A 14,099-nucleotide genomic window follows, 5' to 3' on the forward strand; every position below is an offset into this window, starting at 1 on the left:
TCCGCAGCACCGCGCGCACCCGCAGCACCGCACGCACCCGCACGCACCCGCAGCACCACACGCACCCGCAGCACCACACGCACCCGCAGCACCACAGGCACCCGCAGCACCACACGCACCCGCAGCACCACACGCACCCGCAGCACTGCTCCGCAGCGATTCCTGCCAGCCCAGACTCCTGTCCAGTGCCTCAACCGGAAGCAGGGAGTGTCAAGCAGTGGCGTGGAAAGGATTGTCATGGATGAAATATGGCCTTTATTTATTCAACGTTTCATATAGCACTACTGCTCCAGAACATACCAGTGTGTCTTATCCAATAAACACCCACTACCTGCACGTGCCTTCGACATGTACACCTCTTATTCTTGACATAGAATTAGAGGCAGATTAACTTGGCCCTCGTTTGGTCGCACAATCTTAGGCCACGTGGCTTCTATAGAGCTATTAGCAGGTTAAATATGTGTGTTTAGGTCTGAAGTGTGTGCCCTCTCCTAACTCGAGGGAACTTTTAGTTTATGTAGCTAGGGAGTTCATGGGGCAGGGAAGCAGGCTCGTTGTGACTCGCGATTGGTCCGGTTTGCTTAAGATCCCTCAAATCAGGGCTTTAAGTGGGCCGGGTCCAGCCGGGCCTCAGCACCGGCAGTTCTAAAAAGCGGAGACCGGTCCCTCACCCTCTGGGAAAAATAAATCTTAACTCCGCAGCAGTTCTAATTCTTTCACAGTCTCATTATTTTAAAACTGAAGCATTTTCCATGTTATATACACGGAAGCCATAGCTGTAGCTTTTTTCTGATGCAACTAACAGTCATTGGCAAAGCCAATAGTCCTGGCTTGTTGTAAGTGTAATGTTACTTGTTGTATTATATATCTGGATGCAATGACAAACAGTAAAATACCAGTCGGGCGGCACACTACGCTAAGCGCAGATTTTCAGCTTGTGATTTTTAAGCCACGCCCTCAATTACATCGCAATGCCCCTTTGAGAGACCCCCAGGTTTTTCATCCCACTTAAAGCCCTGCCTCCAAGGATAACGTTTTCTGCACCCCCGACCCAACAGGCCCTGCTTTGGCCAGTTTACCCCACACTGATTATCGAAACAAGATACCCCGCACCCTCCAGCCACCCATGTAAGGTCCGCGCCGGCTTTGATGTGTAAGCAAGCTTCAACCTGCTAGATGTGTGTGAAGGTAGTAAGGTACATGAAAAGCAGTCTCTCAGCCGCGTCCCACCCCCCCACTTCCTCTCTCCAAACGCCTCTCCCAGAGAAGCAGGAGATGCAGCTGTGTCAGGTAAGAGAAACTTGTGCACAAACAGTGAGGTTACTGGATGAAATGTGAGTCATGGCTGTGGAACAGCTCTCATCCCTGCTCACTACACATCGTTGCTGCGATGCCTTCCCCATACCGTTAAATACCACCTCCTAAAAAGGCGGAGATGCAGCTGTGTAAGGTTATGGAGAACTGTGCAAAGACTACAGAGAATTGTTGAAATGCTGAGCTTGACTGAGAAGCAGCTCTCAGCCGTCCTCACTGCGCCTCGCTGCAGTTATGCCTCCCCTTACCCTAATATACCCCAGTAACCAACCATGCAGCTATGTAAGGGTACAGAGAACTGTGCAAAGACTGCAGAGAATTGTTGAAATGCTGAGCATGGCTCAGAAGTAAATCTCAACCTTCCTAGCTGCACATCGCCGTAGATATGCCTCCTGCATCTCTCAATATACCCCCTTCACAGGAAGCAGAGATACCAAAGTGCAAGGTCACAAAGACCTGCGCAATCGTTTTAAAGTTGATGATATGAGGAGCACAGTTGGTAGGAATCTGCCAGCCCTCTTCCGACGCGCCACGGGGCAAACGTGCTGTCACCACTAGGCTGCCTCTGGAGCAGGATGTCTCAGTTTTTCTGCAGGCAAAGAGCCCGGCCTGACCTGGGGTATTTGCGGCTGCCCCCGGCCCACACAGGGGGCCACCATAAAAGGGCAGCCGTATTAGTGCCAATTAGGCACGTACACCACCCCTCTAGTGGTGGGACTCCAGGAGGAGTCCCCCCTTGCCTTGGCGCGCTTAGTGCTTCACTTCCGCGCTCAGAGGTCGGGGCAGGGTACTTCTACCTCCGCCCGCCTTTTTGGCATCCTCTTTGCACCGGACATGCCGTCTCCCTCCCTACCGATTACTCTGTGTGGGGCTGGTAGGCAAAGTACGTAGAACGATGTAATGTTTCTTTTGTCGTTGCTGGCGGAGTTACAGGGTGATATGGAAGCATATGGGTACAGAAGGGTACCTCTGCAAGAGCACAATAGGGGGTGCCAGAGCCAAATCCCAGGAGCCTCATGGGCGCCCCGTTAGTCCTTCTGACTGTTGTGGGCCTGAACAGCCTGGGCTTGCCTTGCTACGCTCAGACTTTAAAGGGGCGCGAGTACTAAGGGACCAATGTGTCACATGATCCGGGAGGAGATCACCCCATAAGGTGTATGTTGGACTGGGCCCTTCTGGCAGGTCCCCCCCTGGTGTTTTTGCTTGCTATAGGAGTCCTGGGGATGGTGATTCCCACTCTGAGTGCGTGTAGATGAGAGAAGCCTGCCCTCCCATAGGAATGCATGGGGAATGGGTGTGTCCCTGATAGTTCCTGGTGCGTGGGGGGGTACAGGCTCGAGTCTGGTATGTGTGGACTCGTGTGATTGAATGCTGCAAGATGATGTAGGCGGCGTGTGTGTGTCCAGAAGGGAAGTGCCACTTCTAGACATCGGTGTGTGTGTGCAGTAATTGTGCTGGCACGTGATTGGCTGATGTGAGGGAGGGGCTGTGCCTGTATCCTGTATGGAGCTGGGTTTTCCCCCACAGTGCTGGCTCCACCCCCCGGGGGTGCGTCTGGTGTCCCTAGCCTGGCCAGTAACAAGGAATTCCTTATAACCGGTTCTAGCTGGTTCTCACCCTGCCTGCCCCTTTTCAGACAAAGGACTCTCATGTATAAAAGGAGGGTGAGCCCTCTTCTCTCTCTTTCCTGCTTGTCCGGACTGGCATCCTGCCAGGGGCATGCTGCTGCTTGGGCTCAGGGGAAGGGCTTGCCTCCCTGAGCCCTGCCCTGCTCCTGATCTACTGGGATCCTGGACTTCCTTTGGTCTCTGCTATCTATGGCCCTAGCACTTGGGAGCGCTTTCCTGCTATCCTAGCGCCTTGGGGCGCTTCATTCAGGCTTCTAGCGCTTGGGAGCGCTTTCCTGCTGTCTTAGCGCCTGGGGGCGCTTCATCCCGGCTTCTAGTGCTTTCCAGCTGTCCTAGCGCCTCGAGGCGCTGCCTTCCTGCCCCTAGCGCTGGGAGCGCTCTGTTCTTCCAGCCGGTGCCCACCCGGCAATTGCCCGTTCGTGTGAGGGGGCCCGAGCCCCAGCGAGTGCCTACCTCGCTTGCCCAGTCATTGCTGCCCTAATCGAGGGATCCTGGCTCTCGTCAATTCCCCCCCCCCCCCCCCCCCCCGAGTTCACCGCCGCAGCCCGGGACCCCGCGTGAGGCCCGGGCCGCGCTCTGATTGGCTGCCGGCCCGGGCTGATGACGTCTCATCGGGCCGCGCTCTGATTGACCGGCGGCCCGGGGAGCTGTGGAGGCGGAAGAGGGAGAGCCGAGCCATGCAGGGGGTGGCGGGAGCCTACTCCGCGCCCCTGCGTCCCCCAAGACGACTGCCGCTTCCTCCCCCGGGGCCCCCAGGAGCGAAAGAGCCCCGGAGAGCGAGGAGAGACCGGCGCGTCAGACCGGCCGGTGAGTACTGAAGGAGGGGAGGCGGGGCGTCGGGGCACATTGCCGGTGCCCGCCCCTCCCCTCCAAAGGTCCCTCGGGGGCGACCCGAGGCCCGAGGGGCCCCCCATTGATGCCGTGGGGCCCCCAGTGATGCCATGGGGCCCCCAGTGATGCCGGGTCCCCCGAGGGGGACCCCGCCTTGCCCCATCTTTTGCCACGAGCCTGAGAAGGCTCCCACGTGTCCAGAGCCCCGAGAGGCTCCGCCCTGGTCCCAGGTCATGTCGAGCCTGCGAGGCTCGTTCCACGCCACATCCCTGAGCCCCAGGAGGCTCCATCGATACTGTAGCTCCGGAGCCCCGAGAGGCTCCCTCTGCATTTGAGCCTACTGAGCCCCGAGAGGCTCCATCTGTACCCTAGCCCTCGAGCCCCGAGGAGGCTCCACCACGTGGCCCTGGCCCTTCCGAGCCTGCGAGGCTCCGCCCAGTTGTCCTCGAGCCCGAAAGACTCCACCGTTTGGCGCCCTCTCTCTTCAGAGCCTGCGAGGCTCCCACAATGGCCCCATCCTTGCTCTACAGCTGCCCAGCACTTCGTGGGCAGCTGCCCCGTTTAGGCTTATTGTTGGCTACCTGCAGCCTGCCCTGAACATCGTGACATTGCCTGTTGGAAGTATCGATTAATGTTAATGTGACCCTGAGAGTTATTACGTGTTGCCTTCCAATGATGCCTCTGTTGTGCTATGTACCGCGTCTTTCCTTCCCTCCTGAGTATCCGAGGTCCCATGCATGTAATCCTGGTTAGAGTGAGTCTACCGCTAGTTCCCTGAAGCTCCTGGGTGTAATGTGTTCTAGTGCTAGTTCTAGGAAGCTCCCAGTGGTTATGTGTTCAAATGCCCGTTCCATCATGTGCATATCCCTGGCAGTGGCCCCATGGCACTGCCCTGTATGTAGTCCCTTGTAAACCCTGCCCGTGCCCCTGGCACCTTGTAAGTTGCGTTGTCCTGTCTAAGTGTGTTCTTCAATACAAAAGCTATTTCCATATATATCTTGTGTGGAGTCCTTTTGTGGGGGGGGCCCGGGAGGTTGTTGCTGGGGGTGCGTGCGCAAATGCTTTACACATGACCTCCGAGATAGGCCTGACTGCTCGTGCCAAGCTACCAAGGGGGTGAGCAGGGGTTGTCTTGGCGGGTGACTTCCCTACCCTAACTAGAAATGGTGATTCCTGCCTGGCCTTGGCACCAGCCTCGGCCAACCAGGGATCCCGTTTCTAACAGTGTAGCACTGATTGGGTTCGCCAAAGTGCTTGGCTCATCAGGCGGGCAGGGCAGCATAGGTTGGTTACAGTTGCCTGCCCTTGGATCGCCCGTAAGATAACACCATTTGCATACTTTTGTTTGGAATAAACCTGCAGCAATATTTTCCCCAAATAAAAGTTGTGTTGTGTATTTATTTATCAAAACCAAAGGGGATGATGGATGGATTGTTGAACATTACAAGCACTCACCCCAAGTCAACTAATCTGGGTTTAATCCATCTTCATTCTTTAGCTCACTCCGCCACCCCAGTTCAGACATGGCCATATGCAAATCAGTCTGAACCTGTGCCTCATGGGAACAGTCCAGCCCCAGTCCAGCTAACTCTGGGGGTGAGATTTTGGTTTGCTCAAACGGTCCGGCCATCATCCCCTTTGGTATCGCTTAGTGCGCCCTAAGTTAGCAGAGTATGCCCAGACATGGGTCCCGTGCTCACTACACCACTGTAGTCAAGCTATCCTGGCTGATGACGGCTGATAGCCAGAAACCGGTCCCCAAATTGCTTGTTTCCGGTCCAGGGAAGACATGGCTTGGCAGTTTGGGCTGGACTGTTCCCATGAGGCACGGGGTCAGACTGATTTGCATATGGCCATGTCTGAACTGGGGTGGTGGAGTGAGCTAAAGAATGACAATGGATTAAACCCATTTCAGTTGACTGGGGGTGAGTTTTTGATTTGCTCAAACGCTCCGTCGTCCAGCATCCCCTTTGGTATTGTGTATTTATTTATGTCATCATGCATGCTCTGACAGTGGGTAGGGAAGGTGGCCTATAATGGCACTATGTAATCTGCACACTGGACTCTAGTTTCAGGAATCCCGCTCATTGTGGAGGGCAGGTGCAAGTCTATTACTATGGATGAATTAATAATGAGTTATTTGGAGAGGATTGTTTGGGACGGGTCACAGATTTATTGTACATACGATTTTGCTTTTAGTCCCCTCCACTGCAGCTGGGGCCTGGACCCCCTTGGCTGCACTCCCAGGAGGCGTCTGGACCCACTGTGTGTGAGAGGGCACTCACTTGTGCCCAAGTGGACACTCACACTTTCAGTGAGCATAAACACACCCCCCACCAAACACATAAAACACACACACACAAACTACGGAAAGCATACACAAACATCTAAACACACAGACACCAACACACAACACATTACACATAATACACACGAGACACAGAAAATACAGAGTACACACACAAACATATTCCACACGCTTAAGCACACAAACTAAACACACAGACAAATTACATATAAATTACATATAAACTAAAATACACAGCACACACCACACGTACATGCTATACAAAGTACTTACATACACGTTGAATGCCTTCACTTCAAATGCTTCTAATTGGCACCCAGTGCACTTTTAAGCAGGGCTTTATGTGGGCCAGGTTCTGCCAGTGCTCAGCACCCACAGTTTTAAAAAGCAGGTGCTGAGACGGGTCCCTTTCGGACACTCTTATTGTCCTCACCAAACGAATAGAAAACAAAAATCATAATCTGCAGCACTACCAACCTTCACTGCCTTTGGTGTATATTGAAAGGGACTGACACACTTTAACTATTGTATACAAAGAAGCCATAGTTGTTGCTTATTTATCATATGCAACTAACAACCATTGACAAAGCCAATAATCCTAGCTCGCTGTAGGAGTAATGTTGCTTGTTGTGTTATATATTTGGATGCAAAGACAGAAAGAAGCAGCAAGATACTAGTCGGGTGACCCATAATGCTAAGCAGAGATTTCTAACTTACGTGTTTCAAGCCACACCCTTAATTATATTGGCCACACCCACTTAAGAGACCCTCAACCTTTTTATCCCACTTAAAGCCCTGCTTTTATGAGAAGATCAACATAATCTAGACAAACGCTTCGTACGCCCAGGGCCGGTCCTAGGCCTTCTGAGGCCCAGGGCGAAAGGGAAGATGCGAGGCCCCCCTAGTTGCATATTGCGTCACAAGAAGTGACATCACAGAAAGCGACATCGCAGTACTATTGATCGTATTTGGCATCACTGAAGCTAACTAATGTGGATATCAGTAACATGGACAAAAAGTAGAGGGGATTGAAAACAGGTGAGCAAATATCAATTTACTATAAAAAGTAGATAAAATTAAATATTGCAATCAAACAAGGTTGAGAGAATGAACACAATGCTTGTTGCAAAATGCAGTGAGGTCACAAACTCCAAACCAGATCGCTTGTAACCACAAAAATGCTTTGAATATCTGGCCCATGGCTCTTCTAGCTGACAAGTTAAAACTTTTGGATTCTGCTGGTTTTAGTTTGAAAGTGAAAATTACATAGATTGGTCCAAAGATCGCCGACCTTTCACCAGGAAGCCCAGCACCTACAACAGTGATTACTCAGGATCAGGCACGTTGCCCATTGGGCTCAAAGGGCTTCAGCATCTTTTTAATTGAGATTTTTCAAACAAAAAGTACAGGCACAGTATAGAAGAAAGAGGAGCAATCGCATAGTGGGGTATGAGGACAGTGAGACGGAACAGCATGCTTTGCTATCAAGTTGTAGAGTCAAGGTACCATCATGACGTAACATAACATAGTAACATTTAATCTTAGTATCCTAGGTCATAGGTGCTTGAGATGAGTAAGGAGCTATAAGAGTACTGGCGAGTGTTGAAGCGCAGAGAATTCTAGAGGAGGCCACCTCACCTACCGGTAGTGAACAGCAATGTAGAGCAGACTTTTTGTGCAGTGGCGAGCGTTACTATTACGTAATCTTTAAGGGTGTGTAATATACCGACCTTGGAAGGTTAAAAGTGTTAGCTTGCCTAGGCACGATTTACGTGTAGGAACCGCAGGTCAGGAGTGAGCATCTGATTTACTGACACATCTTGCCAGTAACGCATAAAGAGTATGCCGTACTTCAGGACTAGAGGATAAAATGCGTTTTGAAGAAATATGGTTGAGATGTGATAGCATGGCCATCGAAATGATCACTGCAAGAAGTCACTCAGCACCACCACAGCATCACTCTGGAACTCCACAGCATCACTCTGGAACTCCACAGCATCACTCTGGAACTCCACAGCATCACTCTGGAACTCCACAGCATCACTCTGGAACTCCACAGCATCACTCTGGAACTCCACAGCATCACTCGGCGCCTCCACAGCATCACTCGGCAGCACCACCACATCACCTCCACAGCATCACTCGGCAGCACCACCACATCACCTCCACAGCACCACCACATCACCTCCACAGCACCACTCAGGGCCTCCACAGCACCACTCAGGGCCTCCACAGCACCACTCAGGGCCTCCACAGCACCACTCAGGGCCTCCACAGCACCACTCAGGGCCTCCACAGCACCACTCAGGGCCTCCACAGCACCACTCAGGGCCTCCACAGCACCACTCAGGGCCTCCACAGCACCACTCAGGGCCTCCACAGCACCACTCAGGGCCTCCACAGCATCACTCAGGGCCTCCACAGCATCACTATGTGCTACCATAGCATCACTGAAAGCCACAGCATCACTCGTCGCCACCACAACATCACTCCGCGGCATCACAGCATCAATCTGTGCAACCATTCAACAACAACTGGTTCAAATATATTCTCTCAATGTTTCAAGCTTTATTACAAATGTCACAAAACGATGTTAATATTTCACTTCTGTTCTTGGATTTTCTTCACAATAAAATACACTGAACATAATCTTCACAAAAGTTATTTACAAAAGTTTAAGCTATTGCCATTATAAATTACAATCACTTTTATTTAAGTATTAATTAATTATAAAAATTAAAAGCCATTGTTATTTGTAATATCAATACATCTAAGTCTCGTAAATACAAAACATGTTGCATTACAAATGCAATAGGTGTCACATTTGCGAAAGTTATAACTATTGGCATTGTAAATGACAAAGCTATTAATTTAGCTATTTTCAAAACCAACACATAAATAATAAAATTGTCATTTACAAGACCAATAGCTCAAACTTTCCTAATGCGAGACCTATTGCATTGCAAATGCTTGTTTAAAAGGTCCACTATACTTAAACGGCAAGGTGCTGTTCTACTAGTAATTTATGAACGTGGTTTCCACTGCAACTGATTTTGCTTCACTTACTTTTTCACGTCTCTGCTTCCTGCCCAATAGCCACCGATGGCTACAATGCCCACATTACAAAATTGATAACAATTTTGTAGTCCAGGACAGGCTCATTGGAGGCATACATTGCCACCTTCACTGAATTGCCAAATGTATCACCAATATATGAATGAGTCCTGCTTAAAATTTACTCTCTTTCTGCGCTTTCTGAAACAGACACCGAAGGCTACAAGGCCCAGGGAAGGGGGCCCCCACACCATGACCTTCCAGCTCGATCCAGCGCTATGAGGCCCCCTGGGCCTTCAAACCGTAACAAGGCACTTCCCAAGACACTGCAGAGAGCTCATCAGAGAGCAAAAAAAAAAAAAAAAAAGTCGTCAGCTGAAGGGGTGTGCTTCAATTGTAGCTGTACCTAGCTTAGATGGCAACAGTAAATATATTTTCGATTTGTATGTAATACTGCCCCCCTGTGTCAGATAAGTACAAGTCAAATATTGCTTCTGCATAAATGAAATGCGTTTAATTTATCGAGCTATTCAATTAAGATACGAGACATTGCCCTACCAAGATTCAAAGTATAACAAAAGCCAGTTGATCTGACTGCTCCCTCCTCCCCTCACCCACCTTGTCTTACCTGTGTCCAGCTGGTGCTCGAAAGAAACAAAAGGGCCTCTGTTGCCTGGATACAAAATGCCCAAACAGAGCCGAGAATGGCCGGTACTTAACCGAGGCGCTGCCGGGGGCCCTGTAGTGAGCTGTGAAAGTGTGACCTTTCACAGGGGCGCGAGGCCCCCTGTGTTTTGCTGAGCGCGAGGCCCTGGGCGGCTGCCCACACTGCCCATGCCTAGCGCCGGCCCTGCGTACGCCCTACACTCATAGGCCAGAGGTGGCTCTTCCACCCATAATTACTAATATATGACCATTCATTTTCTTTTTGTGGGAGAGGGGGTTTTAGGCAGTGCACAGCGCCCCCTTCCCGGGGGTACAGCAAACATCAAGCGAGGGGCTCCTCGTCACGCCTCCAGCTCTTCTAATGCCCCCGATCCCTCAGAAGTGGCAATATTTGCCAACAAATATGGCGCCAGGGAAGGACCCAGGCACAGAGTATTGATGGCTCAAAAATGTCATCAAAAACTTTATTAATAACTGGTTAGTGAGTTAAACGAGAGGATTTCTCCGAGCAAGTCTCTTTTCTCCGAAACCCTGCTCCGCCAGTATGACTGAATGAGAAGATGGCCAGGTGAACCGCAAGCTCACGCACAGGGGTAGATGCTTCATTCCCCCAACTGACGGCTCTCCGCTATGCACCAGTGAATGTCCTGGAACTTCCATTTATCAGCGGATCCATGTACATAGTGCAGTCTCTGCTGGGCCATGGTAACGCCCATATCTGATGGCTCTGGTGAAACTTCTGCACAGGGTAGGATATCCCCATTGGGCGCACCCTGGCACTGGTTCCTTTACGGGCACGAATGTCACCAGGAGGGCCAACTAGCGGAGGTTCTTGAGTCTCTATGGCATACGCCAGGATGTATGTACTGCCCCGCACACCCAGGGCCAGCGCCTGTATCTTCAGACAAGTAGCCCTATAAAGGCTACAGTTACGTGTCAGGACATCAATTTCTCTTTTTTTTATAACTTTATTTTTGAGTTTATCAAGGCAGGCAGACAACTTTACAGTACATCTGGATATATATTGCCCACTGCCCCCACAATAAACCAACAAGCCTATTCAAGAGTCAAAACCTAAAGCCCCAGCTTGTACATTTGATATTCCACCGACAATTTCCCAGGACAGAAGGGGAGTACCTGCCCCCGGTCTATGTATGCCTTTGGGGCTGTGGCGAACAATAAACGTGTCTACCCCCAAACCACTCCTATCTAACCACCCCTCCCCCCTGCCCACCCTAACCCGTCACCCCTCTGACCCACCCCAGAACCGGTGTGCCACTTGCCATAAAGAAGGGAAAAGAATACCTTACTTTCTTTTTTAACACCCAAAGACACAGATCCATCATCATTCTTCAGCTCACGCCGCCACCCCAGTTCAGACATGGCCATATGTAAATCAGTCTTGATCTGTGCCTCATGGGAACAGTCCAGCCCACAGTCCAGCTCACTCTGGGGGGAGTGTTTGATTTACCGATTTGTTTTTGTTCACCAACAAAAAGGCAAAGCTTTCCACACACTTCAATGCCACACAACTCGACTCCTAAAGCGGGCGCATCATTTGCGCGCCCAACTGTCGCCCTGCAGAAGAGGGCACGAGCCCTCATAGTGAGCCACGTCCTCCAAAGTTCAAGATTTTATTAACACTGTGTACCAAATTTTCACCAGTCATTTTATCCATGTTCTTTCATGTTTAATCACCACAGAGACAGAATAATTGCGCCTGAATACGTTATTTATCAATTTCAAATGCCCCCTGCTGCCAATGCAGGCTTTCAACGGTGGCACCCGAGGTCACCCAGGCTTCAGAAAAGACTCTTCATGTCAGACCCACCGCAGTTCGAGCCGTGCCGGCCCTTCGACAGGGGTCACTGAAACACACGGAAAAAGCGGCTCAACGTACTGCTCAATTTAAACAAACTCTATAAAATGAGATTCAGGGTCCACCCAAAACGACCCTCTCTACCCCCCCAAAACACGTCATTGGAGTTAAACTCACGTGCGCTAACTTATATGAACCCATTCCTACGTCATCCTCAAAACTGAAAGTGCCACAAATGTGTAAAATTATATCAAGAAAGGAAAACTCATTTCCAATCCCCGATTTTTGAACGATTCTCCCCCTATTAATCCGCTCTTCCGTATTTAGCACAACCCCACCTCTCCACAACAGCCGGACCTCCCTGAGCCCCACAACACCTGCGCTTAAACAGTTCACCTCTCCTGAGCCTCCACCGGCAGCCTGACCCCCGCTCAATCCACTCCAGGTGCAAAGCCAGGAACGGCCCCGCTTCTCGAGCATTATTGAGGTGTGTTCTCCCACGTGAGCCCCTCTCTTCACCCTCATTTGCTCGTTCAAACTCACCCAATCACCTTGGCTGTTCCTTAATGCAAAAACAGTGCTAGGAACTCCAAATCCCACAATGCTCTTTGCTGCCCCCATAAAACGAAATCAGTAAAATAAAAACGTAAAACACAATAAAATGAAGCAAAAAACACACTGATTCCACCCCCCCCGTTAGGCCCTCTCTTCACAAAACCAAAAAAGTGAAATGTTATCTAAACATAATGCCGATCCAGTGAACACCTGCTCAAAATTCATAATCCACTCCAGTACTATTGGAACAGGAATGGTTCACAAAACCCCGGAGCAGGTAAAGTTCAGCGGCCATACGGATCCGATATTACTGTTCACCTGAAAGGTGTTCCGTCCATGAATCCATTCCAGGTCTTCCTTTCTCCTCTGTCTCCATGGGGCTCGACTCTTTATTATAATCTTTGAGAAATCCAAATATGGGGGCAACTCCAATGGGGACGATGAGTTTGCAAAGCACAGAAAGTATCTGTGTGAGGGGGCACGTACACAAAAGCGTGCTGTGAGGCCCACAAAGCACTAATAGCTGCATTAAAAAGAATAATGTGCACGAGGCGCATGCCTTAAGGGGCCTAGACAGGAAAACAACTAGATGAGTTCGGCCAGCATGGGAGGAAGCATGCCGGGGGGGATCTGGAATTGGCTGCTAAAATGTGGGACAATTATTTGTCCTGGAAAATAATTGCCAATGGGAGTAAGTTAATAAGAGTTTTCTAGAGCGCACAAATACCGAGGTGTCTTGACACGAAGTAAACTTCAAGGACAGCAAAGAGAAACGGATGACTTTCTTGACAGTGAGAGTAAGGAGCCAAGCTTTTAAAGATTTCCTGAAAAGGACACGGCTTGATTGGGATCTTAAATACAGGGTTAAAGCATTCCACAATTTGCTGCCCATCTAGACTTTTTTAGGTCTCGCCTAGAGCAGCGCATGGCTGCCTCTACGAGGCATCGAGTAATTAGTATTACTACTGAAACTCCACCCAAAACCTCTTTGTTGGTTGGTTGCTCTCGGTTTATTTATAACTAGCAGCCCGTCCCGACGTTGTCCGGGTATGAACTGCTGCCGGCCAGTAGTATATTGTTTTGTAGGATTTCATTTTGATAGCATTTCTTATCTGTGACAGGCCTGTGAAACGCTCCGATTCACAGTGCACTGCTGATGCACTTAAGAGTGCGCGTTCAGTATTGTGTGAACTCGAGTTTCCCTACTTTATTTTTCCTTGCAATATTATATAGCGCGAACTCGACAACATGGCATGAGCACAATTTACATTACAGAAGAACACATTCATTTGTGGTAGGCACGGGGAGACAAAGCGATTGCCTGGAATCACAGGATGTTGAGCTGATGCCGAGATTCGAACGTAGCTCCCCAGCTCTAAAGTTCGCAATTCTAGAACTTGTGGCGGGAGGAGTGTCTAAAAGTGTATGTTGGTGCTGGCCATCAATGAGAGAGACCTGTGCATTTTTCAAATCGGTGGTGAAAAAATATGAGTATGTTGCTGGAGATGTGGGCCGCCGTGCCACCAATGTACTTACCAGGGGAGGGTAAACACCCGTTATTACGCAACTTTCTTTCCTCATACCATCACTCCGCATACTTTCATTACGAAAGTACCATGACTCCGCAATGCCATTATAACGCATGGCATTACACTTTATATGCTTTTACCACACATATATTTACAACGAAATTCGTTGTGAATGCATGAATGGTAAAAGCATGTTTTTTTTTAATGTTTGGATGAGGTAAGTATGGGTATAGGGGTATATGTTTTGGGGCACTGAGGTATATGTTTTGGGGTGTTTGGGTATTTTAAGGGTTCAGATATAGTTTTGGGTTATGGGGTACAGGGGTAGTTTTAGGGTTTAGGGATAGGTATGGGTTTTGGGGAACAGGGGTATTTTTAGGTTTCAGGGCTAGGTT

At 49.8% G+C, this 14,099-nt stretch overlaps 1 protein-coding gene across 2 annotated transcripts in view; it reads right to left on the reverse strand.

Annotated features, from left to right (window-relative positions):
- Positions 1-12,088, reverse strand: part of LOC144773609 (transient receptor potential cation channel subfamily M member 2-like) — a 1,291,174-nt gene extending 1,279,086 nt beyond the window's left edge. For both annotated transcript variants that reach the window (XM_078658751.1, XM_078658750.1), the window contains exon 1: positions 12,017-12,088. The gene's annotated coding sequence lies outside the window, so the exon portion shown is untranslated. The remainder of the gene's footprint in view (positions 1-12,016) is intronic.
- Between the last annotated feature and the right edge of the window lie 2,011 nt (positions 12,089-14,099).

The sequence above is a fragment of the Lissotriton helveticus genome, chromosome 8 (genome assembly GCF_964261635.1).
Source record: "Lissotriton helveticus chromosome 8, aLisHel1.1, whole genome shotgun sequence".
NCBI lineage: Eukaryota > Metazoa > Chordata > Amphibia > Caudata > Salamandridae > Lissotriton > Lissotriton helveticus.